This window comes from Mustela putorius, unplaced genomic scaffold, assembly GCF_011764305.1.
Source record: "Mustela putorius furo isolate JIRA1106 unplaced genomic scaffold, ASM1176430v1.1 tig00003942_pilon_pilon_pilon, whole genome shotgun sequence".
Lineage (NCBI taxonomy): Eukaryota > Metazoa > Chordata > Mammalia > Carnivora > Mustelidae > Mustela > Mustela putorius.
Genome location: NW_025422087.1, coordinates 3,649,032 through 3,673,129, shown reverse-complemented (window position 1 = coordinate 3,673,129; position 24,098 = coordinate 3,649,032). Strand labels below are relative to the sequence as shown.

The 24,098-nt window shown below is 45.7% G+C and overlaps 1 long non-coding RNA gene across 2 annotated transcripts in view; it reads right to left on the bottom strand.

Annotated features, from left to right (window-relative positions):
* Positions 1-20,949, bottom strand: part of LOC106003933 — a 51,697-nt gene extending 30,748 nt beyond the window's left edge. The window contains exons 1-3 of one of the 2 annotated variants that reach the window (XR_001176700.2): positions 20,547-20,949; positions 11,843-12,151; positions 9,461-11,207 (exon numbers count right to left, since the gene is read on the bottom strand). This is a non-coding gene — a long non-coding RNA (uncharacterized LOC106003933). Of the gene's footprint in view, positions 1-9,460; positions 11,208-11,842; positions 12,152-20,546 lie in introns of those variants that run through there. The other variant, XR_006603568.1, reaches the window with a different exon arrangement.
* Positions 20,950-24,098: the final 3,149 nt, after the last annotated feature.

The following is a 24,098-nucleotide window of genomic DNA, read 5'->3' as shown; positions in this document are numbered from 1 at the left end:
GTTAAGCAAAGTGAAGGGTTAATTTTGCAGGTCATGGTATTACCAGAGTTTTCTGTAACATTCTTAGAATTAAAAAGTTGCTCATTTAGCTGGTTACTCCCTTCCCTTTATCAATCCACAATCTTCACCTTTCTTGTAAATGGAACAAGCACGCTTTGTTTTAACACCTCACTTTAACTCATGCTGTATCTTGCCTCAAGCATGCTTACAGCTCCTGTAATAAGGAAGTGCAAAATAATACGGGAACAATTAGCCATAACTTAGAATATAAATTTCTTTTCCTCCTGAGATCTTGCCAAATCACTATTGGTTGGAGATCACATGTGAACCTAGATTAAGTTCCCACATCTTGAACTGTATGGAACACAAAACCCTCACTCCTCCTGGGTGGCAATGGCTGGGGTCTGGGTGTGAAAAATAGAAATAGAGACTTCCATGTTTTCAAAGGTCAAGACCACGGCTGTGCTTCTTACTCCAAACCAAGGTTCCTGAAGAAGAAGAGCGATCAAAGGGACGGGAACTCTGCAAAGCTGACTCCAGTGGCCAATTACTCCATCCAAAGGTGGCTTCACTGGGAGTTGGGTCTGGAAAACACACCTTTAGTTTGGTCTTTTTCATTCACTTCTGGGAGCCCCCCATGTAGAAAGAGAAGGTAAGGTAAGACTCAAGACCATTTAGTCCTCTGGCTGATATACAGAGTGGAGTTAACTATTTAAGTCCTGGACTATTTGACTCCCAGAATATGCCAGTACAAAGTCAAGTCTGGCCTCCAGCTTCTACACCAACTTCATCTTCTGCCTTGCTCTCTCTTCCCTCCACCTCCTGCTATGCTTGGGATAATGCCCTTCCAGGCCTCCCTCCACAGGCTCTCCTCCTCTTCTGGACCTAGTGAATTCACAGTCAACACTTGAGATCCAGGTCCAATGTCATGTCTCCAGCACAGCCCTCCCAGGAGTCCCCCACTCAGCTAGTCGTGGCCACCGCTATATACCCATAACTATTTTAGCATGTCTCTCTTTGCATTTCCTCTTGTTGTAATATAAAGTTTGGGTCACAGCTGTGAACCTCACTAGGCTGTGGACCCTGCAAGGATGGGGACAGTGCCTTTGTGTCCCCAGGCCCCACAGTGACAGCTCCTAGGAGAGAGAACATATTTGCTCTGGGAGGGAGGGGGAGGGTGGCAAATACGGGGAGTCCTAGCGATTCTGCCTGTCGCTGAGTGACCGCAAACACAGTGCTCTCACTCTCATTTGCTGTGACCCTTGGAAGATGTGAGTGCTTTTCTTCAGTGTGAGTTTACGTCATGGACCACAAGCATACAGCAACCGTGCCTTCCCGTGTCAAGTGAAGTCATGGTGATCCCTTCCAAGGCTGGAGGCAAGACTGCTAAGAGAATAGACTGCTATCATTTATGGGCAACTTAAAAGACTTTCTAGCATAGTTCTGCCCATAAATGAGTTTGGCCTTGCATGTTACCTCAGGAATCTAAATCCATTATAGTCCTTGAAAGCCTTTTTTGCCTTTTTAGATTTTTTTAAAAAATATTTTACTTATTTATTTGACAGACAGAGATCACAAGTAGGCAGAGAGGCAGGCAGAGAGAAAGAGGAGGAAGCAGGCTCCCCGCCAAGCAGAGAGCCTGATGCGGGGCTCGATCCCAGAACCCTGGGATCATGACCTGAGCCAAAGGCAGAGGCTTTAACCCACTGAGCCACCCAGGCGCCCCACCTTTTTAGATTTGATGAGCTGCTAGCAGGTGGAAGTAAAGGGACAGACCAGAGAACTTTTTAGCACCCTCTTTCTCTAGGAGGAAAACACCAGAAAAAAAAAAATCAATACTCTAAATACACAAACATGGTTTAGTTAAAACAAAAAACACTGCATAGTGTGGCATTTTCCCCGAGGAAGGAGGGTGTGGCACTGATTAAAGTGATCAGAAAACAGCCTTGCTGCCTCCCAATAGGAGTCTTCCCAAAAAACCCCACATTTTAAAAAAAACATTTTATTTATTTATTTGTCAGAGAGCGAGCAAGAGCACACATAGGGGGGTGCAGCAGCCAGAAGGAGAAGCAGGTTACCCTCTGAGCAGGGAGCCTGATGCAGGACTCAGTCCCAGGACCCTGGGATCATGACCTTAGCTGAAGGCATACACTTAACTGACTTAGCCACCCAGGCATTCATTAATTTTTTTTTTTTTTTTTTTTTTACAAATGCTGCCTGAGGCTGACAGATACATATAGCAGAGGACACAAGCCCCACATAGCAGCCCATTATCACACCAGTCTTCCTGTCCTCACACTGGCAGACAGAGGCCTCTGCTCTAGAGTCTTCGTGAAGAAATGGGCAGATTAGGGAGCCTCAGCTGGAGCTGGAGCTGGTGCCAGAGTCACAGCTGGACCATGGTTTGAGCCTTGCTCTTGGACTTTGCTGGCAGAGCCTGAGACCATGGTGATGCACACAAGAGCACATTTCCGGAGTTTGGGGTGGGCAGTGTAGGTAAGGAGACTGAGTTTGTGATTAACACTGTGGGATCTTAGGCCTGACCTCCTTGGGCTGTAGAACAGCCTGGATAGCCTTGATAGTGCATATTCCTCAGGACCTTGAGGTCCACCCCTAAGAGATTCATATCTTTGTGACGGGTTTCTCGATGCTTTCTGTGACATTTTCGGGACTGGTTGTGCATGGTGTGGTTCTCGGACTTGGCCATGTGTGCACTAAAATCCAAGGGACCTGAAGAGAAAGAGGGAGGCCACCAGGAGATCTTCAGTCTTGAAGCAAGTTTTGTTCTATGAACTTGTGAGTTAGTGGCTGCACTGAGAGGACTTCAGGTATGCCCCCAGAATCGATCATTTCCAACTTTCTAAAGATGCTAAATTAAGAAGAGTAGGGATTGTGTCAGAACATTTCCCCCCAAATAAGGACTTTGCCAAACTATCTTTTGCCCAAACAAACTTGTTTCCTTTGACTGTTTCCTTTTCTTCATGTGTAGTCTTTCCATTCTTCGGCCCAACCAATGTTTACTAAACACATAATGTGTACTGTGCTTGGCTCTGCGTATGTGATTGTAAATGAGTCCACCATAATCCTGGGATGGGGAAAGAACCTTAAACCAATGATTACAAGGAAGAATGCTGAAGGTGTTGTGAGGAAGACAGGGTCTTCTACAGGGTCTCCTACAGGGTCATATGGAGCCCACCTTCTCTGTTGGTGGGGATGCAAGCTGGTGCAGCCACTCTGGAAAACAGCATGGAGGTTCCTCAAAAAGTTGAAAATAGAGCTACCCTACAACCCAACAATCACACTACTGAGTATTTACCCTAAAGATACAAATGTAGTGATCTGAAGGGGAACATGCACCCGAATGTTTATAGCAGCAGTGTCTGCAATAGCCAAATTACAGAAAGAATCTTGATGTCCATCAACAGATGAATGGATAAAGAAGATGTGGTATATATATATATATATCTGGAAGGTATTATCCTTAGTGAAATAAGTCAATCAGAGAAAGACAACTATCATATGATCTCCTTGATATGAGGAAGATGGAGATGTAACATGGGGGGTTTGGGGGAAAAGAATAAATGAAACAAGATGGGATTGGGAGGGAGACAAACCATAAGAGACTCTTAATATCATAAAACAGACTGAGGGTCATCAGGGGGAAGAAGGTAGGGAGAGGGTGGTGTGGTTATAGACATTGGGGAGGGTATGTGTTATGGTGAGTGCTGTGAATTGTGTAAGCCTGACGATTCACAGAACTGTATCCTTGGGGCAAATAATACATTATATGTTAATAAAAATAATTTTTTTAAAAAAGCCCGTTTCTTTCATCCTGTAGGCATAGCAGATTTTACCTTATAGAATTTAATGGTTTTTAGTACTTTTTTTTTTTAAAGATTTTATTTATTTATTTGACAGAGAGAGATCACAGTAGGAGAGAGGAAGGGAAGAGATCACAGAGAGAGGAAGGGAAGCAGGCCCCCTGCCAAGCAGAGAGCCCGATGTGGGACTCGATCCCAGGACCCTGAGATCATGACCTGAGCCGAAGGCAGTGGCTTAACCACCTGAGCCACCCAGGCGCCCCTTTAGTACTTTTTGTTAAAGCTCAGTGAGTGTAAAGTATCTAATAAGTACAACCGATTGTACTATTATTTAAAAGCCAGGTTTTTAAAAGCTTTTTATCTATTGACAACTTGAAAAGAAAATAGTGTAAACCTTTGTAATGTGTAGTTCTGTCAGCTGCCAATAAATTAATGCACTAATTTATTGCAATTTAATGCAATAATTTAATGCACTAAATGCTTCTCAGAAAATAGGCCTACTGACTTCCTTCTCTCTTCTGCTTAAGTAATTAACAGCCTGCTAGGGGAAAATACCTGACAGGACCCTTGATTCTCTGTGCCTCTGCTGAAGGAGTCATAACGTTCTGCCGCAAACAAGTGTATGGAGACATTCGTCTTGAGTGACCAGAATGACCCTCCAGCCAGGTCACCTCCCAGATGCTGCGATGACCAGCCAGGCTGTTGGGAATCAGGTTCCAAAGGAAGGACACCAACCCCACACCTCCAGGCCAGGTGTGGTGCCCACTGTTTCGGAGGATTGCATTATTTAACCTCACGGGAGTCCATTCAGTATGGTGGGGCGTGGCCACACGGTTCACTCTTTAGCTGTCAAATCCTGTCAGTTATCAAGGCTTTCTCCCAACTTCCAAATTCCCTGACTGCTGCAAACTTGAATGGGGGAATTGGGGAATGTAGTGTCCTTTGTTCTCCTCTTCACACCAAGGAAGATGGATTTTCCAGTGGACTTTTAGTGAATGTGTGCCTTTAGACCGGGAACTTCACCCGGGCTTCCTGCTTTTCTCTCCTCCTTTAGGTGGGAGAGCACGGCTAGAGGGGGCTGACATTGGGTACTTGTCTTCTCGTGGTCAGTTAGGCTTTAATAAAACCACAGCAGATGGGGGGCTGGTTAACTAATTTCCCCCAAGGGCAGACCTTGTTAAGAAGAACCCAGTGCTCTGGGGTGTTTCAAAATGGTTTCTTTTCCCCTCCTCCTGTCAGAAGCATGAAGGGATTTTTGATTTTTGATTTTTTTTTTTTTTTTTTTTTAAGCTGAGAGTCACTGAAAACCCAATAGAGCACCAGGAGCTAAAATTACCCAAAGTGAAGTGGCCGCCTGATGACTGGGTGTCCTTGGAGTTTTTAATCTCTCAGATATGTCCACACTGAGCCTCCAGCAACTCCTCCATTCAGGTTTTCCTATCCCGCCCTGGTTCCCCAGCTTCCTGCTTTGGTTAGTTGTGACTATCTGCCTGTGTGTCTTTCCAGTTTGGTAGGGGACGGGGGTGCGGTTTGTCCTGTGTCTTCACTTCTCTTACAGATTTAAGAGTTGTTGTTGACTTTTCAGTTTGTTCCGTTTTGTTTTTACTCGTTAGCTCAGAGTATCAGCTTCGAAGTTTGTGGGCTCGACCCAAAACCAAGTCCCCAGTGTATTTTTCTTCTACCTATCCACAGAGCACTCTGAATAGGTATGAGAATTTGCATAACTGAAGCTCTGGTCATTGATTTCAGATAGTCTGTGATCTTCATAGTTCAGGAGAACTTTCTAGAAACAGTTAATTATGTATTTGGAAAGGAGCTAAGTTCTCCACGGTGTTGGCAGAGTTGAGATCTCAGATCATGGGGTGGGAAGGCTTGCTTCTGGTGGAGACTTACTCTCATGCTCATAGTTTAATTCCAACTTGGTGTGATTAGGGTGCTTTATGTCCAGTCCCCCAGGGTGAGGACAGGTGCAAGGATTTTCCCTCCCACCCCTCTGGTCCATCATAACCCAAATTCAAGGCCTCTGAGACTGGTTTCATCCTCAGGACAAAAGCAGCTCAGGACTCACTTAACTCTTTGGCCTCCTCCCATCCCCCCACCCCCCACCCCGGTGATCTCAACCTAGTAAATTCCTTATTATCGTATCTGAGCTTTTAAGGTGTATGTGTGTGTTTTTAATGTAATTTACATAGCATTTTTAGTGATTTTCAGTGGGAGGGCTGTTCCAAATAACCTACCCCTACCCAAACCTGATCGTGGAAAGGAAAAGATACTCTATTTTTTTAATAGAATTTGTAAATCTGAAATTTCCCTCCTTACTCTGCTTATTATCTGACAAGTCCAATGAGATTATACACTCCATTACCTTCTGTCTGGATCATTTGTGTATCCACAAGTCTTGACTAGTGCCTGGCACATGATAGGTATCTAATAAGTGGTCATGACAGTAATAATAATAATAATAGTGAAATCATAACAGTAAAACATCTTTTTTTTTTTTTAATGTAATCTCTACCCTCAACATAGGGCTGAACTCACAACCCCAAGATGTAGAGTCATGTGCTCCACGGACTAAGCCAGCTGGGCACCCCTAACAGTAGAGGATTTTACACATGGGACACATCTGGTGTCTTAGCCGACAGCTCTACTCCAGTCCCCTCTTCTCCAAGCCATCCTACCTGTGGTGGGAGATATAACTTTGGAGAGCACATGCTCTCAATTTCAGTAGCGCCCCACTGCCTTTCCCATAAAGACCATATTTCTTAGCTTGGTAACCACACAAGACTGGCCATAAAGTGATTTTGTATTGTTTTTGCATCACATGTTCTCCCCAAAACCAGTCTATTTGGCATTTTCCAAACATGCAATGCAACTTTGCGCTCACTAATTCCCCTGCCTTGGCTGTTCTTCCCATTACCTTGTCGTTCTGTTCCAAACCTCCTATTCCTTTGACACACCACTCAAACTCCACTTCTACAATTGCTTCTCTCATCTCCTGGCAAGAATTAATGCTCCTTTCTTTAAACTCCCAGAGTGTTTTGGGCTTCCTTATATATCTCTTATCACATGTGCTTTGCATTATAAGTATTTCTTTACATGGATTAATGCTTCCCCCAAACACTTGACAGTGCTTTGCACATTGCAGACACTCAACAAATATGAATAGAAAAAGGGATAATCAAAACAGGCTTAGCTTGTGAACCTCCAATAATACCAAACAAGGGGCAGCTGGGTGACTCTGTAGGTTAAGGCTCAGGTCATGATCCCAAGGTTCCTAGGATTGAGCCCCACATCGGGCTCTCTGCCCAGCAGGGAGTCTGCTTCCCCTTCTCTCTCTCTGCCTGCCTCTCCGCCTACTTGTGATCTCTGTCTGTCAAATAAATAAAATCGTACAAACAAACAAACAAACAAGAGGATGTTTGTCTATTAGAGCCAGAAATACCTGATCTTTCAGACTCCTGGAGATTTCTGAATATAGTAGGGTCAAGTTATGGCCATGCCAATGGACGCTTACTTATTTTTATTTAAAATTATCATTTAAGGGGTGCCAGGGTAGCTCAGTCAGTTAAGCTTCTGCCTTCAGAATAGGCCATGATCTCAGGGTCCTGGGATTGACCCCTGCATCAGGCTCCCTGCGGAGCACAGACCCTGCTTCCCCCTCTGCCTGCTATTTCCCCTGCATGTTCTCTCTCTTCCTCTCTCTCTCAATCTCTGTCAAATAATAATAAATAAATCTTTAAAAAATAAAAATAAATAATAAAATTATTTAAAATAATAATTTTAAATTGTGACATTATCACAATTGCGTGGTTTGACACCTTTTACAAAATGGTTGGGGCCCATTGTTCTTTTCATTTCTTTTTCTCTTTAAAATTTTAAAGCACATGGAGAATTTCATCAGAGGACTCCCTTAGAGAATCTAGAACTAAAAGTTAATTCTAGCAACACCCACACCAAGTTGAGTCTGACTCACATTTTCTATCAGCAGTTCCTGTAACCTTGTTGAATTTCTCATTTGTACTATTACTTCACTGAATGCCACAACCCCGAAAAAGAGAAACTCAAGATAGCATTTCTCTTGTTTCCAGAGGCCACGTTCTACAGGTGGAAAATTCTCAAGTTATAAAATTGAGCATTTGGGGTGCCTAGGTGGCTCAGTGGGTTAGGGCCTCTGCCATTGGCTCGGGTCATGACCCCAGGGTACTGGGATCAAGCCCTGCATCGGGCTCTCTGCTCAGCAGGAAGCCTGCTTCCTTCCCTCTATCTCTCTGCCTGCTTGTGATCTCTGCCTGCCAAATAAATAAATAAAATCTTTAGAAAAAAAAATTGAGCATTTGAAATCCTGTGCCTTCAGCATAATAGGGTGGGTTTTTTATGTAAAATAGGAATTGGTATCTGTTATCAGTTAATTACTGCAACAGATTTCATTATCGCTTGCTGTTGACTACTAAGAATCTTCAAAGTTCTGCAGAAAAGTACTTGTGGTCAACGTATTCCCTCTGATTCTCTTTCAAAGGACTGACAGGGAGGAGTACTATTACTGGATGTATGACCACTAACACTATTCCTACATGAATCAAGGCAATTTACGTGGGTCTGTATTAATGTTTTTGCACCTCCCTGTTGATCAGGAGAAAAGTTCGAGTAATCAAAGAAAAGGCTCTAAGAAGTAGTATGTTTGAATTAACCGGAAACTAAGGGAAAACAAATCCTATTGAAGAAACACATTTGCAGATCATACATGGATAGCTTAGGAGGAGAAAAATAAAAAGAGGACATACAAAGGATAGATGTAATTAAATTTCAGAGAGAAAAACTCTCTAAGGAGAGAATGTCAGGGGCCAGGAAGTCTACATTGGATGCCAGAAATCTGGACAAGAACCCAAGAGGTCCTAACTGAAGGAAGGGGTCAGGGCTGGCGGTTGCCAAATGATGCCTGATAGACTTTCAGTCTGCTTAGAGGTTACATCAGGTAATGTCTCATAGGATCTCAAATCTGACATCTTGTTGATAATGTTGGAGGCATATTGGTGTGGAATGTGTTGTATCCCAACAAGATTATATGCTTCAAATCCATCCTTGCCAGAAATCCAAATTTCTCTGTTCACCCCAAGTTATACCCCGATAATACTGTGTGGATCCCCAGTTGGACCCCATCCCCAGCCTAACCCTTCCTCGAACCCACTACCACTCCTCCAACTGGAGCCTTCACTTTGCAATCGCAAAACCCTCCAACACATCTCCATTTCCTCACAAGCACCCAGCTCACCCTGAGAAGTCTTCACCGCAGCCCAAGCAAGTGTGCTGTTTGTCTCTCACACACATCTTAGAGCTCAGGACCAGAAGCAAAAGCCATCTTTCCTGGGCTGCCATTACCCTTTGCAGGCCATGTCTCTCTTCCTCTCTGTTGCACAAACCCCCACTTTTTGAGACTCCTACTCTTCACATGTCACCTTCATGCACAGAACACACCAGAACATGCCCTCCGCATGTCACATACACACACTCCCCTTGTATGCTCAAGGCTTTGGCTCCTGCCTTTCCACCCCAGCTCCTGCAGGATTTTCAGCTTTTTCTATGTATGTAGTGGTGACACAACCACCATGCTCGCCTCTTAGACCCTTGACTATACAACAGTCTTGAAAGCAGCCACCCCCACCCAGGTGGACATGTGGATTAGGTCATCATATATATAGCCCCCCAATCTCTAATCCCACACCTCTCTCAGCCACCACACCTTCCCAACCTTCCGCCACTTCTATTCAAATACTTCCACCACACAGTCCTTCAACTACGTGCGGCTGTCATCCACTAACAGCCATGCTCTGACAGCCCTGTCTCCCAAGACAAGAGAGAATGGGGGCTTTGGAGGGGAGCCTCCCTGCTCTTCCCATCCCCAAACTGGCAGACCTTTTAGCACGTACACCTGGTTCCTTCCCATCTTACCTGTCTTGTGTATGCTGTCCTAACACAGTGCTCTCTCTTGTTCCCCAGGATCGTTCCAATAGCTTGGTGATCTGTTTTAGTGTCTACATTCTGAGAAGGAGCGTCTCTCTGATGCACTGGTAAGCTGCAGTTGGGTCATGCTGACTCTGAAGAGTCGATTGTTAGATTTTCAGGAATCTTGCCAGCTCTTGGGCATTATGTTGGTGACTCAGAATGGGCTGTGCTGAGAGTGTTTATACCGCTGCAAGGAAGCCTCTGGTTTTCCAAAGGGCGGTTTGTTAAACATCTAGGGCACATTCCTGTCTTACTGTCATCCTCCTGCTGCTACCGACTGGTTCCCTGCGGTTCCTCCCACCTTTATCCCTAATGATGCAAATCTTCGCAGGAGCTGTCCCAGGGTTGAGTTCCAGTCACCTGTTCCCTCCTCAAGCCCACTCCAGTCTAGCTTCTGTCCCCATCAAAGCCACTGAGCACCTCCTTGTTCACTGCTGCCCAGCCTAATAAAGCCTCCACAAAACAGCCAGGGGAAACTGTTAAAAAAGAAAATCCCGGAAATTAAAATGGCTTTTACAAACTCTGAAGGGCACCTGGGTGGCTCAGTCAGCTAAGTGTCTGCCTTTGATTCAGGTCATGATCCCGGGGTCCTGGAATTGAGTCCCGCATCTCATTTGAAGAAACAATTACACTGCAGTTACAATTAGATTAATTAAGGCTTTGAAATAATAGCTGCCATTTTGTTTTGTTTTTATCTATTTAAGATTTTATTTTTAAATTACCCCTGTACCCAACATGGGGCTTAAACACAATGCCGAGATCAAGAGTCACAAGTCCCACCAACAGAGCCAGCCAGTCAGCCCTGAAACGGTAGCTCTCCCTTTAAAAACAGTAATACATGCAAATAGAATTTTAAATTCAAAGGTGTGGGGGTCAAGAAGGCACTTATCTTAGTGGGCACGGAGTAATATATGGAATTGGTGAATCACTCTTTGTATACCTGAAACTAACACTGTTAACTATGCTGGAATTAGAATAAAACAGAAAAAAAAAATGGAAAGTTTAACAACATCTTTACAAATGATCACCAAAGCCTTTTGCATTTAAGCTACCAAAATGAAGCTTCTGAATGTAAAATCTGCCTGAAATTATCTAATCAAATAAAAATTACTCGACTCATGTTTATCCTTTGCTATGGTATAAGAAGGAAATTTATAATTTTACAAAGTTTCCACATACCTATGGATTTTTGTCAATTTACTTTTTAAAACAAATCAGCTACCCCCCACCCAACCTTTCCTGTACTAGACTGGAAAGTAAAATGGCTTTTAACAATTTCAAGGACATATGGAAAAGCAATTCTCTTACCCTTGAAATTGTTGGTAATTTTTCTTTGGAAATTATAGACGTTTTCCGATTAATCCAGAGAGTCTACGGTCAGGTCACCTTTTTAAACGGAAAACAGATCGTTTTTAACACACTGCTTAAAACCTTCCCAATGCGTCTCAGATAAGATCCACATGCCTTTCCTCCAGGGCCCTGCATCTTACAGCAATTCCCTTTCTTTCAGCTTTTTCCTGTCCTCCTTTTTCTCTAATTCTGCCAGCATCAGGTACACTGGCTGCCGCCAGTCCCTGGGACACCTTCTTCCTTTACGGTTAGTGGTGCTGGTGGAAGTGGTGAGGGCTGTTTTGTTTTGCTTTGTTTCAGGGCCTTTGCTCAAGCTCTTCCCTCTGTCCAGAGGCACTTTCCCTTCTACTTTCTGCTGACTTCATCTCATCTTTCAGAGCTTATTTTGACTATCACCTTCCCAAAAAAGCCAAGCAGGCAGGGGGTTCTTGTAAAGCAATATGGATAGATTAGGTCAGCAAGTTCCTTCTCTCTCTCTCTCTTTTTTAGAGGGAGGGGAGGGGCAGAGGGAGAGGGCGAGAGAGAATCTTAAGCAGGCTCCCCTTGGGCCCAGAGGGGCTCAATCTTACAACCTTGGGATCATAACCTGAACTGAAATCAAGAGTCAGACACTTAACAGACTGAGCCACCCAGATGCCCCTCATGTCTCTTTAAAGTAAGTAAATTAATACCTTAAATTTACTATCTGGTTGATCAAGTAACACTGACTTGAATTCATTGTCTCTTCATCATTTTCTTGAGGGATGGTTTTGGCCGAGCACCCTGGGGCCGGAAGTCAATGGCAGAGAAACTCCATGGGGCAGACCCATGTTCTTCCAGCTGCCAGGGGCTTAGGAGGGACTGGTTGGTCTTTCCAAGCTCTGCTTTCTCCGTTCACAAATGTCAGCCAGCCCCACGCTGTGGGTCAGTTCCCCAGAAATAGAGCTGAGGTGGGGATTCTTGTACACGTGGTATATCGGAAATGTGCCCTCAGGAGGAATCTGTAGAGAGAGGGGAGAATCAGGAAAGGGATGGGGGGCAGCTAACAGAAGATGTGGTGTCGGCTAAAGTCTAGCCTCAGCCCTGACCCACATGAACTGTTCCTCTTTGAAGCGGAGGGTCTGGGCTTTTGTATCCTGACTCTAGTCAGTCATTGGCTAAAGGCACTTCAGTAGTGGGGAATACAGTAACCTCACAGATCCTGAGGTAGCTTCTTCTTTGCAGGAGGCAGTGGTGAGCCCTTAATAGCCAACACTCAGCAGTCCTGTGCATCCTCCAGGTAAAAGGGACCTGAGTGGGGAACCAAAAGCTATGGATCATTTTAGGGAAGGATAATTCATCCTTGGTACTATTCACATTTTGGGCTGGATAATTCTTTGCGGGGAGCAAAGGGCAGCTGTTCTGTGCATTGTAGTACACTTATCAACATTCCCTGGTCCCTACTCGCTAGATGCCAGTAGCACACCCCCACCCCAGTGTCTAGACATTGCCAGAAGTCTCCTGGAGTACAGAATGGCCTTCTCCTCCCCAGCCATCCTGGTATTCTGTGGTGTCCTGAGCCACTCCTCTGAGGGAGCTCCTAGCCATGGTACTGTCTGGTCACCAGGATACAGCGTCTCATACACACATTCCATTCTGTGTGTGTGTGTGTGTGTGTGCACACGTATGCAGTGGGAAGCCTAAGCTTCTCTGAATATGACTAGCTAATGAAGACTGGGTCAAGCCAGAGGGAAAAGAAGGATCAGTGCAATGTAGATATTTAGCAAAGAGCATGAACAGCTAAATGACTGATTAACCATGGGTGCTAAGGGAGAGGCTGGCTCCTAGGTTTCTGGCTTTGGCAAATGCAGACAGGGCAAAGAGAACAAGTTCTGGGAAGGAACAGACTGGGTGAGATTTCAGACACTCGGAGTTTGACATGCTGGAGCTCCCTTGCAGACAGGCACCTGTGGAAGGCACGCACAGACCTGAGTCGGGCTGCTGCCCTCAATCTGAGAGTCATCACCCGCAAAACCAAGGACTCAATCACAGTTGTCTAGGGAGGAGGTATTTGATGAGAAAGGAAGGGGGCTGAGGGCAGCCTTCACATTTAGGGAGAGAGGAGATGGTCCTAAAGGGCACAAAGAAGGTACAGCAAGAGAGCGAGAAGGAGAAGCAGGAAGCAGCGGGAGAGAAGCCATAAATCACAGAGACAGGTAAGAGAAACAATTGTTCTAAAAAGAAAGATACAGTCCCTTCACTGGTCATGAGGCTCCGTTCCTCCAGGATGTTAGGGTTTTATGAACACCTCCAGAGTGGAATCAAATGAAAGTGACATTCAGGCAATTTGTTGACCTGTATTTGTTCCATATTAGGCATTCCCATGCAAGAAAAACAAAAGACCTCACTTTTAATGAACATATTTTGTAAAGTGAGTGGTAAACATAACACACAAACTGCCCATAGAGCAAACAAATCTCCTACAAAGATATTCCAGAGACCCCAGCATGGCGGGAGTAGCAAGAACTGGGAACAAGGCCTTTGTGTCGAAGCTCTTGCTCTGTGCCTGCTCTGGGGAGTCCGATTTAGTTTGTTGATCATAAAAATAGGTGCTTGGATAAAGTGACCTCCTGGTGTTCCTTCTACTTAAACATCCTAAGGCTCTAACCAAATCCACACACATTTATTATTTAATATGTCAACGGAAGTTCCATCCGACTGTATGTGCATCAGAAGAGTGGTGCAAAAGGCCTGCATCAGAATAACCCAGGGAGCTTGTTGAGTCCAGGTTCCCACACAGAGGATGCTGTTGCCTAAAAGAATCCCACAATACCACCCACTGAATGGAAGGAAATTTTTGCAGATCATATACATGACAAGGGGTTAGCATCCAGAATATACACAGAACTTCTACAACTTGACCACACCAACAAAACATAACCTGATTTTAAAATGAACAAAGGACTTGAATAGATATTTCTCCAAAGAAGATCTACAAATGGCTGAGAAGCGCAGGACAAGATGCTCAACATCACTCATCATTAGGGAAATGCAATCAAAACCCCCATAAGACACCACCTCAAACCCAATCAGATGATTACGATTAAACAACAACAACAAATGAAAATAGCAAGTTTTGGGAGGGACATGGAGAAATAGAAACTCTTGTGCACTCTCGCTGGGAATGTAAAACGGTGAAAATACTGTGCAAATAAGAGTCTGTCAAATAATTAGAAATAGTATTACCATATGCTCGAACCGGTCCACTTCTGGATATCTGGATAAATATGTATATCTCAAATAATTGGAAATAGGGCCCTAAAGTGGTATTTATACAAGGATATTTATAGCAGTAGCATTCACAATAGCCAAAAAGTAGAAGCAACCCAAATGTCCACTGATGGACAAATGTATAAAAAAAAAGTGTGGTATAGAGGCTTCTGGGTGGCTCAGTCAGTTACGCGTCTGACTCTTGTGATTTCGGCTCAGGTCATGATCTCAGGCTCCTAGGACCAAGCCCTGTGAGAGAGATTCTCTCTCCTGGGGCTCCTGGGTGGCTCAGTGGGTTAAAGCCTCTGCTTTCGGCTCAGGTCATGATCCCAGGGTCCTGGGATCAGCCCCGCATCGGGCTCTCTGCTCAGCAGGGAGCCTGCTTTCCTTCCTCTCTCTCTCTGCCTACCTCTCTGCCTACTTGTGATCTCTGTCTGTCAAGTAAATTAAAAAAAAAAAAAAAAAAGATTCTCTCTCCTCGGGATGCCTGGGTGGCTCAGTTGGTTAAGCAGCTGCCTTTGGCTCAGGTCATGACCCAGTGTCCTGGGATCGAGTCCCGCATCGGGCTCTTTGCTGGGCAGGGAGCCTGCTTCTCCATCTGCCTCAGCCTGCTACTCTGCCTGCTTGTGCATGCTCTCTCTGTCTGACAAATAAATTAAAAAAAAAAAGTTCTCTCTTCTCTCTCTCCCTCTGCCCCTCACCACCTCCCCCCATGATCGCTTGTGTGCATGCTCTGTTTCTCTCTCTCTCTCTCAAAAAAAGAAAATGCGGCAGATACAAACAGTTAAATATTATTGAGCCTTAAAAGTTAAGGAAATTCTGACACATGCCATAACATGGGTGAACCTTGAGGACATTATGCTCAGTGGAATGAACCAGCTGCAAAAAAACAAATATTGCATAATCCCACTTATATGAGGTATCTGCAAGAGTCAAATTCATAGAGACAGAAAGTGGGATGGTGGTTGCCAGGGGCTGGGGCAAGAGAGGAATGGGGAGTTGCTTAATGAAGATGGAGTTTTAGTTTTGCAAGATGAACTGAGTTCTGGAGATTAGTTGCATAACCATGTGAATGTACTTAACACTACTGAACTGTACACTTAAAATGGTTTAAATGATTTTTTTTTTAATTTCTATGCGGGGCGCCTGGGTGGCTCAGTGGGTTAAAGCCTCTGCTTTCGGTTCAGGTCATGATCCCAGGGTCCTGGGATCCAGCCCTCCATCGGGCTCTCTGCTCCAAGGGGAGCCTGCTTCCTCCACTCTCTCTGCCTGCCTCTCTGCCTACTTGTGATCTTTGTCGGATAAATAAACAAAATCTTAAAAAAAAAAATTTTCTATGATAGTCGTGGGGGGAAAAGTAACATAATAAAAATAAAGTAACAGTTCTATAAATTCAAAATAGTATATATTCATATCTTCCTAAAACCCAGCTATACTCTTAGAGTAATTAGTAATAATATATTACTTAAAGAGGTCTTAAAACCTCTTTGTTTTATAATCAATTTCCAAAGACAACTGTTAGATTAGAAACCTGGAAAGTGATATCGATCCTGTGGAGTGACACTTTTCATTTAGAATGCCCTGTTCCTCTAGGATGGGAATTTCTCCTGCCTGCGTGTCCCCAGCCAGGCCTTGCCACTGCAGACCCCCAGACAACATCCACATGTCTCATCCACATGTCTGCTGGGTATTTCCTGGATGAAGTTCCCAATTCCAGATGAATAAGACTTCCTCAGAAAACTGACTTGATGATCAGGGTGATGCCTTTTCCCAGAAAAAGGATGTCCTCCCACACAACCTCCGTGTCATGAGGGATGGTGGAAAAGGCGGGTCCCTCAGACAGAAGACAGAGCATGTTTGTAAGCTTTGACTTCGTGGAGAAGCAAAACTTCCACACAGATTCATTCATTCATTCTGCAAATATTTCTTGTGTACCAATATTATGCAATTCACCAGAAAAAAAATCACTTATTAATTATTATTAATTATCAATTATTTAAAATGCAGGCAGGGGGCGCCTGGGTGGCTCAGTGGGTTAAACCGCTGCCTTCGGCTCAGGTCATGATCTCAGGGTCCTGGGATCGAGTCCCACATCGGGCTCTCTGCTCAGCAGGGGGCCTGCTTCCCTTCCTCTCTCCTACTGTGATCTCTCTCTGTAAAATAAATAAATAAAATCTTTAAAAATAAATAAATAAAATAAAATGCAGGCAGAGTTTTACTAAGGCCATTTTCTTTTTTTTGTTTTGTTTTTAAAGATTTTATTTGTTTATTTGACAGACAGAAATCACAAGTAGGCAGAGAGGCAGGCAGAGAGAGAGAAGAGGAAGCAAGCTCCCTGCTGAGCAGAGAGCCCGATGCGAGGCTCGATCCCAGGACCCTGGGATCATGACCTGAGCCGAAGGCAGAGGCTTTAACCCACTGAGCCACCCAGGCACCCCTAAGGCCATTTTCTTGAAGCATAATTTACATAAAACAAAGTTCATCCTTTCAGGTATATGGTCCAGGAGTTGACGATGTATATTGTATAACCACCACCAAAATCAAGATACAGAATATTTCTATCATCCTGGAGATGTTCTCTTGTGCCCCTTTGTTGACAGGCCCTCCCCTTTCCCCCAGCCCCTGGCAACCACTAATCTGAGTTTTGTCCCTATAGTTCTGCCTTTTCCAAATATCAAATAAACAAAATCACACAGTGTGGTAGCTTTGGTGTCTGGCGGGTTTCACTTAGCATAACCCTATTGCGATTTCTCCACGTTGTTGCCCAAATCAGCAATTCATTCCTTTTCATTACTGCGTAGTATTCCATTGCGTGGAATTTATTTGCCCATTCACTGGCTGATGAGCATTCAGGTTGTTTCCAGTTTTCAGCATTATGAATAAAGCTGCTACAAACATTAGTCTATGGGTCGTTGTATGGATATAAGTTTTCATTGTTCTTGGAGTATTATCTGGGGTGGCATCGCTGAGTCATTTAGAGAGTATATGTCTAAATTAATAAGAAACTGCCTGATTGTTTTCTAAAATGACTCTACCTTCTTGCATGCCTACCAGTAATATATACAAGTTCCCCTTGATCTGGATCTTCTCCAGGCAGACAAAGCTCTTCACAAATATTGGCCTCTTATTTAATTTCAAACCTGTAGGGGCACCTGGGTGGCTCAGTGGGTTAAAGCCTGTGCCTTTGGCTCAGGTCATGATCTCAGGGTCCTAGGATTGAGCCCTGCATCGGTCTCTCTGCTCAGCAGGGAGCCTGCTTCCTCCACTCTCTCTGCCTGTGTCTCTGCCTACTTGTGATCTCTGTCGGTCAAATAAATAAATAAAATCTTAATTTCAAACCTGTAGTAATCATGGTCATAATATCATCAGCAATACATGGTTTTATCTTGAAGCTTTTTTATCTTTTATCTTGAAGGGCCCCCAAATATGCACTGTTTGGTTGTTTCCACATGTACATTTTTCTTTATGAAACAGTAATATGGAAGTGCCTTAAAGATCTCATTAAGTTTAAGAAACTATAGCAAGGCAGAGTTAGCCCTTAGCAGATGAGAAATGGACATAGAATAGTATTTGCTTAGTGGTAGAAGGAATCCTAAAAGCCCTCTCTGTCCCAGCCCCAAGGGATGCTTAAATCCCATCTTACTATGGCCCTGTTGAGGGGTCATCCAGGTTATGCTCTGGTCATTTCTGTTTTGGGGATCTCATTTCCCCCTGAGGCAGGGTAACTAAAAGGTACAGTCATCAGGAACACTGCCAACTGTGGACAATCACTCTCATCTCAGGGTTCACTGGAGCATGGGGGCCCACATAATTCCTGGGTGGCTCAGTGGGTTAAACCTCTGCCTTCGGCTTGGGTCATGATCTCAGGGTTCTGGGATCCAGTCCCACATGGGGCTCTCTGCTCAGCAGAGAGCCTGCTTCTCCCTCTCTCTCTGCCCGCCTCTCTGCCTATTTGTGACCTCTCTCTCTGTCAAATAGATAAATAAAAGCTTTAAAAAAAAAAAATATATATATATATATATATGTATATATATATATATATATGAAAGCAGCTCTCCTGTCTCCTAAAGTCCTTTCTCTCTCCTGGACTAAACTTCACTAGTTCTCTTGACCATCCTCACCCAACATGATTTTGAGTATTTCTCCATCCTGCCCCCCTCCTTTTAACAGATACAGCTATATCTAATCTCTTCCCATATTGAGGAGCTCAGTACCGATCCCAGAACTCATACATCTAGGACACGTGGAGTAGATTCTGATCCAGGGCCTCAGTCACTTTTTTGACAGAGGTCTGTGATGCCCACATGGAACTTTCCCTCAGCCATTATTATTGTTAGGCTGGCTACTTAGTTGATCTTCCCCAATCTGTATTTGCAGAGTTAAATTTTGGGAGACTCAAGAGAAGGACCTAAAATGTTCTCATTATAGGGGCATCAGGGTGGCTCAGTTGGTGAAGCATCTGCCTTTGGCTCAGGTCATGATCTCAAGGTCCTGGGATCAAGCCCCACATGTGCTCCAGCCCCACATGTGCTCCCTGCTCAGTGGGGAGTCTGCTTCTCCCTCTGTCTCTCTCCCTCTGCTGCCCCCCAACTTGTGCTTTTGCTCAAATAAATAAATGTTTTTTTAAAATGTTCTTATTATAGATTCATCTAATACTCCAATCTGCTAGGGCTTTGGGTGACTCTGATTTTATAATCATGTTTACCATCTCAACTTTGTGTCACCTCCAAATTTAATAAGCAGACCTACAAAATCTTTGTTCAGCAATGCATACTGGTTGAGTACCCACAATGTAGGCAGTTGGGCAGGCACTGTGAATACAAAGACAAATGGGGCTGTTTCTGGAGAGGCTCACAGCAGATGAGTGGGTTGTGAACCACACTGAAAGCTTCCCATAGGATTCTGTGAGTGTAACCATCAGAACTAGAACTCTGGCTAAGTTAGGAACTCACCTACTTGCACTAGCATCCAGTCCAGATGTCCCCATGTTGCCCGCATGACTGGCATGAGAAAGCCTGAAGAACATCTAGAAATCTGGGTACACTATGTCTGTACGTGACTGCTGAGGGACCGGTCAGAATATTCAGAGGGATGAGGACCACAGTCTGCTGTGAATTGTGTTTAGTAAGAGGCCAGCCCACACTCTCACCACATCCTCACAGTCCTCATCCATTTTCCCTAATCTCAAAACAATTACCTAAACTTACTCACATGGACATAAGGATTATTGAAAAGCTACATCACTATGAAATACACAATGCGCTCCTGGAGTAGCCCAGTTTACAGGAACAGGTAAATAACACCTGCATGCTTGAGTAATGAATGGATATCCTCTCGGGGAAATTGCATCTTGGGCTGTAGCCTTATTTCAGAGTAATAGATCTCGTGTAGTGCAATTTTGGCAGTGTCCAAGAGGCTGTTGCACCTCCCACGAGATACTTCTTGGGCTGGGGAGATTGCCAGTCTAGGAACTAAGTGCGTTTTTGCAGAAGAGGAGGAGAGAGGAGGCTGGAAAAGTGCCTTGCTCCCTCACAGAAGGGGAAAGACTGCTTTGGGCACTCAAACTCCCTCGGGAGAAAGGTAAACCCTTCAGGTGTGCATATTTTATCTGCCCCACGGAGCATCCCCAGTTCCCTGGTTTGGATTTTGTTCCCTCTTACCTTTCCCCGCGGGCCACCCCCTCCCCCAGGGGCATAGCCTTTACATAGGTGAGGAGGTTTCCTTGAACATTAAGAAATCCCCAGAGAACCACAGATTCCTGAAGGTGGTTTAGGTCCCTGACAACTCTGAGCCCAAGCAGCAAACGTTGGGAAGAGTGTGGCTTCCTCAGGAAATTCTTCCTTAGCCTCCCCTTCCAGAAAACCCCCTCCATCTCAACCCCTGCTCCAGAAAGGTTTCCTCCAACGCCCAGGAAACAGGCTTCGCATCCAGAACGTGACAAGCGTCGGTCCGTGTAAAGGACAAAGTCTGAACCGTGTGCGGTTTGTTTTGTTTTGTTTCCCCCCTCATTTCCCCTGGAAGGACCCCCCCTCCTCAGCCCTCACCCCCCTCTCGTGAGAGCCCGGGCGGGGGAGCGGGGGCCACCGCGTCGGATTCTCTCTGCCGCCAAGGCTCGGTGAACTCTCTCCGGTTCTGTTGTTTACTCACTTCTCGCCGAGTTTCTGTTCGGCCGGGGAAGCTGCGCCGCGGCTCCTCAGATGTTATTTATCTTTTCCTGCGAGGGACTTGTGACAGTCCAGGGTGTCGTGTATCCTGTGCGATTGTTTATCCCCCGGCCCCGCCGGGGCCGCGAGCGGCCTCCTCGCCAGCACTCCGCGTCCCGAAACCCGGGACTACGTGAGCGAGCGAAGGGCGGGGAGGTTACACTTGGGCGCTGGGATGAACCCGCGTCCCCTGGAGCCCGCGGCAACGTGTCCTCAGGCAGAGGCGGTGACCCCGGGCGCCCAGGTGAACCCGGGCGGACAGCTGCGCGCTGCTCCCGCGCCCCCGCCTGCTCCGCGGAAGTCCCCGCCGAGCGCCCCCAACTCAGACGCTCGTCCCGGCGCGTGCGGGGCGGGGGCGACCCCCCACCCCATCCCCCCGCCCCCCGCAGCCGGTCCCCGCCCGGCCCCGGCGCCACCGCCGCCAGGCGGGGGTCGGGGCGCACCGGGCGCTCTCTGGGCCGAGTCACCAGCGGGTCAGCCCTGCCCGGCGGCTGGGCTCTCGAGGGACTCCTCCGTGAGCCGCTGCCCCTCGGCCTCCCTCCTTCCCTCCCTGCGGCGGCGACGCGCGGCTGCGCTCCCGGCGAGTTCAGCCACAGTCCCGGCCACTCGCACCGCGTGGGCTCGCCCTCGGCTCCGGGTCGGCGGAGGAGCGGGCTTGGCACCCGGGCGGGGGTGGGGTGGGAGACCTTCGATTCTGCCTCGGACCCGGGCCGATGGAGGATTTGTAATGAACCCATGGGGTGGGGGGGACTTTGGGGTGAGTCTTGTCTGTTCCCTTCTCCTTTCCTTTCCTTTCTTTCCATTTCCATGCCTTCTTCTGGGTTTTCCTGCCCTTCCCATTTTCCTTGTGTCTTGTGGACGCTTTAGAGAGTCAGGTCTCCCCGGGCATCTTCAGGAGCGTGCCCGGGGAGCGACGGCAGGACGGAAAGGGGCTGTGCCCTGGCTCTACCAGCCCATCCTAACGCCACACAGGCACACACACACAGGCACACTCACACACTTATGAGGAAAGATCAAACGCTCACGGCGGCCCGAGGTCTGTTTTCTCAGGCGTCCTTCCCCCATCACCGCATTGTTAGCGGGACAATGGGCTCCTGTGTCAGTCTTGTTGGCACCAGTTTTGTACGATGCAGGAAACAGCATTTCCTCTCGGCGCTGGAAAATTAACTTGGATCGTGCTTTTCCCTTTTTATTGAGAATCCGCACACACCCCGGGAAACCCGAGCTCCCGGAGAGGGGAAGGAGCGGCAGCAATAGACATCCCAAAGTCCTGCCCCAGCCCGTCCCCTTCCCGCTCAGCTCAGGGCTCCAGGTCTCTGCCAAAGGAGGAAACTCCCGGCGCTGAACAATAAGATGGGGCTGGGTGTCTCAGCAGTGACCCTCCCACTGGGGCCAGCAGGGCGGACTGTGCCAAGTGGCAGTCAGAGCCCTCTTGCAGCCCGTTTTATTTGGAAGAGGAACTTGGCAGAAGGAGCCCCCAGCTCCCCCAAAGACCCTCCCCACCGTCTGCCTGGCCACTGGAGGTACCAGAGGGATGCTCCAAGTTGGCTAACTTTGGGCACTGGGAGGGGTTGCCTGGGCGGTCCCAAAATGTACAGATATGAACAGCTGTTAGGTCTACAAAATTGCTGGTAAATATTATCCTACTCCCCTTAGCACTTCTATTTTGGTATTGTGGCTCCCTTTGCTCTGTCTCTTGTCTCTTGGACTAACACTTGATTGCCAAATCATAGAGACAGACAGGAGTCTTCTCTGTCTGCAGTTATCGTTCTGAATGTTTACTAAAAATGGAGACATTGGTGCCTATCCTAGATAGCCCTACTGCCATCTCGTACTGTTCACATTTGTAGGTGGGGTATACTGCCAGCTGACTGCAGAAAATACTCACAAAATTTATACCGTGTGTCATTTACATGCTATTCTCTATACATGGGGGGAGGCAGACTCCTACCACACACATACTACACTGTATGTTAATGACTGAAATACCTGTACCATCCCCATCTCCTCTACCTGCCTTGATGACGGTGCAGAGAGGAAGACAGAGGCTCCATCTCAAATCTATTATAGGCATACCTCCCCCTTCTCATTAATCTTTTGCAACAAATTCGACAAACATTTTATAGGAATTTAATTGTTGAAAATGTTATTTACCATCAAATTGTAAACTCCCCACACTTTTGGTAGGCTTTATTTTTTAGAGCACTTGTGGCTTTGCAGGAAAATTGAGCAGAAGGTACAGATTTCACATATAACTCTCTCCCCAAATATGTGGAGCCTCTGCCATGGTCAACATCCCCCACTAGAGAGGCACGTTTGTTAAAATCCATGAACTACATGGACACGCCATTATCACCCACGTCCATAGTTTACATTAGGGTTCCCTTATGGTGTACATCCCATGGTTTAAATACATGTATAATGACATGGGTCCACTATTATAGTATCATACAGAGTAGTTTCCCTGCTCTAAAAATCCCGTGTTCCATCTGGTCATTCCTCTAAATGCTCAGTTTTTTAGTTTATCTACAAGCCTAACTGATGTTAAGATCAAAACAGGGAATGTCAACAATGTACGTTGATGACTTTTATCCTATATGAGTGAGATAAATCAGTGACAGGGATCAGTGGTCTATTGTTGGCACTGGCTTCTGACATTTCAGGTTTAGATCTACTTTTTTCCCCCCTGACCATCCACATTTATCCCTTCTTCCTCTTCCAACTGCAAGAGTTAATGGTCTGCAAAGCAACACTTAAATATTTAAATCCTCTAGGGAAGCACTAAAAGGAACCCTTTGTAATGTGAAAATCATCCCCAGTTGCTGGAGTCCTGAGTCCTGAACCCAGTAAAGGCCAAGGCTGCTTAAAGCTTTGAATGAATGGATGATTGATCATATTATATTGTGTATTTACATATTATTTTATTTGTAAGCTTAGAGAAGAGATTACAGCTTTGTGGTCCATAGAAATAAATTTGGGGAGAAACAGATGGAGCGATCTCTAAGAAGGCATAAATTGGTTGCATCCTAATTATTCAACAAATATTTTGTAATAATGAAAATGTTGGCTGGTTCTTATGGTTAGTCTTGATGCAGTGAGACTTGTCCAGCAGAATGTGCAAAAAACCCTGTATGGCACTGTGAGTTTGCTCCTTAAGAGGTCCTAGCTGCTTTTGCAAAATACTGTCCCTGAAAACATTGTTGATCTTGTCTCACCATGGCTTTTTCAGAGTGCATGCAAGTCTGATTTGAATTTACCCCAGGTTTCATGTATTTGTTTCAACGGGACAATGAGCGCCTTAGAAGATCACTTTGGATCTGCTGCTCAATCATCATTTCCTTCACTTGGAAATAGATCAGTGAATGTTTGATGGTGGTAATAGGGATAAACTAGTAAGTAACCTGGTGATATGAATGCAGAGGTCAAAAAGTCATCATGTAGTAAATTAAATGATGTCTAATGCCCTCCAGTGGCAGCTTTCCAATGGTATTACATG